Source organism: Adiantum capillus-veneris, chromosome 12 (assembly GCF_014529385.1).
Source record: "Adiantum capillus-veneris isolate H3 chromosome 12, ASM1452938v2, whole genome shotgun sequence".
Lineage (NCBI taxonomy): Eukaryota > Viridiplantae > Streptophyta > Polypodiopsida > Polypodiales > Pteridaceae > Adiantum > Adiantum capillus-veneris.
Genome location: NC_140942.1, coordinates 39,526,914 through 39,533,697, shown reverse-complemented (window position 1 = coordinate 39,533,697; position 6,784 = coordinate 39,526,914).

Genomic DNA, 6,784 nt, shown 5'->3' with positions numbered 1-6,784 from the left:
AGCCTCACAACTAGAAGTGGGCCACAATAGGTTGCTTCTTGCTCAACCATGATATGCATGAGCTGCCAAGCATGAAACAGAAACCACTTGTGGACACTCGTGTTGTTAGGACTGCGGAGATAGGGAGGATGAAGCTTGTGAGGGTTCATGGCGAGGAGAAGCTGCAGAGCAAATTGAAGGAGAGCGTGAGAGAGAGATCGACTCAAAAACACTATATTATTTGATTAAATCAAAGCCTTTACATATAGAGACTCCTCCTTGCCATGCAAACTGAAACATGCTAACTACCATGCAATTGCATGCTACAAAAGATCTTTCCCACGGGTAGAGGGCTTGAAAACCCAAAAATCCCCCCCTCAAACCCGAACTGGACAAGCAACTCATGATACCTAGAGTTTTTGGTATACTCGTCAGCCGTGAGTTTTAGGTTTTCTCACAACCAAGGATTTTTGGTTTATCCATAACCTGGTGCTAGATCAGTAACCCCCCCTTAAACAGATAGGGTGTAGGCCAAATATGTAGCTACCAAACCTTGGGTTTAAGGTGTACCCTGTAACCTCATGAGAAGCGGTAAAAAATAGGCTGAGAACTGACAAAAATTGGGAGGTCTTACCACTTATTTGTGTGGCAGTGTCTAGAGCCCGTACAATTTTGATATGATGAAAACTGACAAGCATGACAATAACTGACAATTTATAGGCAAAAATAAGGCTGTGACTGAAAGTTTATGATGGTTTTTAACAATAAAAGAGGACAAATTTATGACAAAAAATAGTTTTGAAAACTTGTACTGTAGTCTCAAAGGAGATTCTCCTTTGTTCTGGAAATTGTCGATGTGTTCGAACATGTCGTAAAGCTTCCTTGGCACTTGGAACATGCCTATGCACCGCATGTATTGCAACTGCAGGTCTATCACCTTCTTGATCTTTAATACCAAATAAATCTTCATCAATTATAGTCCCAAGAACCTGCCTTGATTTGACACTCACTGGCACACGATGCATGTCATATACCTTTTCTTGGGATGATCGAATGGTTATACCATTGGACATGTTGGTGTTTACTGCTCATGCCACCAAAAGCAGGGGAGCTGTAGTCCTGCGTGTCGATATGAGCTTAGCCGCCACCGTCGTCAAGACCTTGGTCAAGTTACACACCGTCTTGGGAAGAGTGGGATGGTCCTCTTAATTGAATAATTCAATAATTTTCCAAATGGTGTGAATACCCAAGAAAAGGAAAAATTCTGCGTTCTCTGTAGCAACAGTCGACGATAGCGCTTGTGGACAGTTTCGCTCACAGCAGGCTCAAGAGGCCGATTTAGGAGATGATGCAATGTCGAAACTGTCTCAGACAGCCAGGGCGAACAGCTTGATGTCGTTTTTGTGTGTTTTTCAGTAGGTCGATTCCGGGTCCTGCTTCTCTGCAGGCAGCGCTTCCCACAGGGTAGCTTCTTCGAGTCGAGCCGAGACAGGGGCAGGCTCTTATGGCTCTGATACCAGTTGTTAGGACTGCAGAGCTAGGAAGGATGAAGCCTGTGAGGGTTCATGGCGAGGAGAAGCTGCAGAGCAAATTGAAGGAGAGCGAGAGAGAGAGAGATCGACTCAAAAACACTTTGCAGCTTCTCCTCACCATGAAAATTGAAACATGCTAACTACCATGCAACTTCATGCTACAAAAGATCTTTCCCATGGGTAGAAGGCTTGAAAACCCAACACGTGTGTCAAAACAACCAGCCCAATTTGTGTCCGAAAAAGCATGTAAGTCAGCAGCAATGATCCCCCCTTGGGATAAAACAAGCCAAGATGTAAAGTGCCACTCAAGTAGCGTAAAATCCTCTTGATAGCGTGCCAATGCTTAGACCCTGGGCTATGCATAAATCTACTGACATGTGAGACTGCAAATTGAATATCCAACCTCGTGTTGCATACATAAATGAGGCATCCAACATCAGTTTGGTAAAGAGTGACATCTGCAAGATCACCAGCATCATGAAGACTCAATTTCAAGCCTATTCTTATGGGAGTGGCAATAGGTTTGCAATCCTCAAGTCCAAATCGACATAGCAATGTCTCTATGTAACTTTTCTGACACAAGACAATACCACCATCACACTGCTTAAATTGTATATCCAAGTAATGATGCAACAGCCTTAAATCTTTCATCTTGAAAGTAGCATTCAAATCAGCCTTAAATTCAGAAATATGTCTCTCATTTGGTCTAGTGATCAACAAATCATCTACATAAAGAACCACAATGAGAAGTACATCACCCACACGCTTTATATACAATGTGATTTTTGTTGGACTGTTACGAAAGCCTCGTTTGACCAAATGAGTGTCAGCTTTCTCATACCAATCACGGGGAGATTGCTTCAACCCATACAAAGCTTTGTCACATTTGCACACCTTATCCTCTTGTCCTTTTTTGACAAAACCGCGAGGCTGCATTACATAAACTTCCTCAAATATGTCAGCATTCAAGAAAGCAGTAACAATGTCTCACTGATGTACATCCCAACCAAAATGAGCTTCCAATGCACATAGAAAATGCACAGTAGTCATACAACAAGTGGGAGAAAAAGTCTCTTCATAATCTATGTCTTTTTGCTTGTGCATAACCCTTTGCAACAATTCGAGCCTTATAGCGATCAATCTCACCATCAGGCTTGCGTTTCAACTTGTAAGCCCACTTCGTACCAATGGCCTTTTTGCCAAGAGGCAGATCACATAAAGTCCTTGTGTCATTTTCTATAAGTGCATCATATTCTGATTGCATGGTAGCCATCCAATTTTTTGAATTTTGTGTGTCATCAAAAGATAGAGGTTCTTCAACATCATGTAAGCTAGACACGGCCAAAGCATAACAATCTCATGCATGAGATGCATGGCGAGAGACTGAATGAGTGCGACTAGACAAAGGTGCATCCAATTTACTGTCAGGCAATGTATGCACCAGTCATTTTGGCATACCTCTAGCCTGCTCATTTTCATCCCTTTCCTCATCAAGTACATCATGTACATCTGCATTAGTAAACTATAACATTTTTAAAAACCGCCATAGGTTGTACATTTGCCTCATTGAAATTTACATTCGTACTTTCCACCACTGAAAAGAGGCAACAAAGTGTCATAAATGTCATGTAGTTTACATTACTGTCTCTAGTACATGACATCAAGGGTTGAACAGAACCTTCCACAAACACAACATCCCGTGAAACCAGAATACGCTTTGTGTATGGATGTTACAACTTGTAACCTTTGCTTTCAACACTATAACCAACAAAAATACATTTGATGGCCTTATCATCCAATTTACTGCGCTGTGTTTGTGGCACCAAAGCATACGCCAAACAGCCAAAAACACGCATGTGCTCAATAGAAGGCTTATTATCATGCCATGCTTCATATGGAGTAATAGACTGCAAAGCTTTTGTAAGACACCTGTTTAGTACATAAGTGGTTCACATGATGGCCTCAAGCCAAAAAGAATGCGACTTTTGATCATACATCGTGCCATTTTCGTAAGTGACCCGTTTTTCCTCTCAGCAACACCATTTTGAGGTGTATAAGGCACTGTACATTAGTGTTTTATGCCACAACTAACAAAAATGCATTAAATTCATGAGACATATACTCTTGCCCTCGATCGAAACAGAGGGTGCCCATAGTACATGTCGAGACATTTTCAATCATAGCCAAAAATTGTGTGAAGCACATAAATACTTTGGACTTTGATTTAAGCGAAAATACCCATGCATGCCTGGAGTAATCATCAATGAAAGTCATCAAGTAAAGGTAATTGCCCAAGGATGGAGTTTGCATAGGCCCACAAACATCACTATGCACAAGCGGCAACCTGCATGTGGCCCCAACTGAACCATCCTTTGGAAACTTAGAACGCTGCATCTTACACAAAATACAGCCTTCACAAATGTGTTTGACAGGTGCTTCAAGAGGTGGCAAAGAAGCAATCATATCAAATTTCTGCAAACGCAGCAAACATGCAAAATTTAGATGACCAAAACATGCATGCCAAAGTTTTGCATCTGAAATAGCCTTTGAATCCAAAACTATATTTGCAAAATTATGCCCACACCTATCATACAAAGTGAGCTTATACAGCCCACGACATAAAATGCCAGATGCAACGATGTCATCACCGAAACTGAGAACATGTACTGTACATCTATCATCCACAAATTTGACTACAAGACCAAGTCTAGCAAGTGCAGATACATACAAAAGATTTGTCTTGATCCCAGGTACATAAAGTGCATCAACAAGTGTGAAAGAACTACCATTTGCAGCAGTAAGCACAATCTTTCCAACTCCCTGAACTGGATAAGAGGCATTGTTGGCAGAATTCCCATGAGAGAAATACTCAAGTGAGGTGAACAAATCATGATGTGAGGTAATGTGCTTTGTAGCACCACTGTCAAATTACCACACAAGTGAATCTGCAGCAACAACTGACACGCATGTATCATGGAAAATAGGATTATAGGTACACTCTGCACTAAAAGCCATTTTGCATCAACATCAACATCATAGTCTCCTTTCACAGAAGACTCAACAATAGATGTTGGGGTAAAGCCCCATGTGGTCAGTTAGGCCAGGTGCCCGCCCACTATACTTATTCATTATGTACATAATAGAATAAGGGGGCTCACATGTAGAGAGTGAGTTTTAGCCCCTGCAAACACAAGGTCTCCTCTTCTCCATCATTGCACACACACTCACACACGCTCTCGCTCGCGCACTTCAACTGGTATTAGAGCTCAGGGATTGGGAGCACCATTGGAGCTCAGCGGGGAGGCAAACGGAGAAGCAGCAAAAACTGCAACACGTTTTTGCAGATCTGTTTTGGCCTACCAAACGTCTCAAGCCGATTCCTGCCAATGTCGATCGGTTTTTTGTCTTCTTCAACTTTGCAGAAGAAAGTTTTCTCAAAATCTTTGCCAATTTTGAGATACGTCACTCAGACTGCCTGCACGTCTAGGGTACACAGGTGCAGATTTTTTACAGATCTGTTTTGACCTGTATAAATAGCACATTTTAGGTCCATTCTCACGAGGCCCAACCGTTTTCGCGTGGTCTACAACTTTGCAGAAGGAAGTTTCTGCAAATTCTAAGCGGTTTGGAAGATATGGGCTGACAAGCTGCAGGGTATTCAAAAAGTTGAAGATTATGTATGCATATTGTGGTTATTTGCTACATTCAGAGAGCTCGGATCGAGCTTTTGTCATTCTCTTGTTTTGCGCATTCATGTTTTTCTCTCAGTGAAGAGAGTGTAGGTTGATTTTTTCAACACATTTATGCGCACACATTGAGAACACTTTGTGGATGTATGCATTCTTGTGGACTCTCAGGTTCGAGAGTGGCTTCATCACAGGTTATGTGCATTGACTTATGCGATTGAGCAGATTTTGAAAAGTGTGGTGCACGGATTTGTAGAGAGATTTGCAAGCATTTATAGCATGATTGTGAGCTGAATTTTCAGCTAATTTGGATGCTCTTAATACACATTTGGTACATGCTTGATGCTCGTTTATATTGCCATGTGGATGCACATGATGTGCGCTTTTCGGCGAGTGGTATTCTTCGCCTTGCAATGGCATATATGGGCTGATTTTCAGCTATTTTGAGCATCAATTTGTGTCATATTTTGGTTTGTTTGCATCCAAGTTTATGCTAGTATATGCTTTGCTTGAAGAGTGCAGTTGATGCACTGTGTTTCGGATTACAGGATTGTTTTCCAAGTTTACCGAGTTGAGACTTTGGGGTAGCTCATGTATACTTGAGTGCAGATTTTGCGCATGATTTGCTCATGGTTTTGAGCATGTTTATGGCATGTATGGTCATTATGGTTAGATAGCCAAAAACTGTGCCGGATTTTTCTTGCGAGTTTATTTGTTTATGCGCATGGTTTGCAATCGTGTTTTGATTGCATTTCACACTCAGTGGTTGCTTTTCCATAGTGTTTTGGCATCGCATTGTGAGAGTATTTGCTCACCGAATTATGTCATTTGACATACATGTGGTAATCTCTTCAGGAGGGAGATTGTTGATGATAGTTTCATTGATTACCACATAGTGCTCTTGGATTAGAGCGGGTGTTTTGGCATCATTTGAGCGGCTTTGCTCACTTTGTTTCGTCACATTGATCTCCATATTTGATGATACTTCTCTTAGATAGCTTATGTTGTATTTTGACAGTACTTGGTGTATGAGTTAGTCAGGCTTTGGCTATTGTCAGTTGACCAATTTGTGCTTGGTCTTGTCACAGGTTATCGCCATGGATTTGGCATGTACATCATTGTCAGGGTTTGTGATTTTCCATACAAAGTTTGATGGTTCAAACTTTGAACATTGGAAAGCAGGTATGCATGATGCATTGACTCAGCTGGGCCAAGTGTTGCCACTACAGGGCATGGATGCTAGGCCACAGTCTATGACTAACGATGAGTGGGAGGACTTGGATGAGCTTGCACATTCGACGATCATGTTACACCTTGGTGAGTCTGTCTATCGAATTGGGTTGGATGCATGTACAGCTAGAGAGTTATGGCAAAGATTGTGCAATGCTTTTGGCACAAATGAGTCTAGAGAGATGCCTACAGTCAAAGGACGATCTTGCAGACATAGAGATGTTGTGTGTTGGCATTGTGGTCATACATGGCATGTACGTAGGCGTTGTTTTCGGCAGATGAGACAGCGTAGGAGACAACACAAGAGGGATGCTATCACTTTGGATGATGTGGGAGCAGATGTAGCGTATGTGGCTA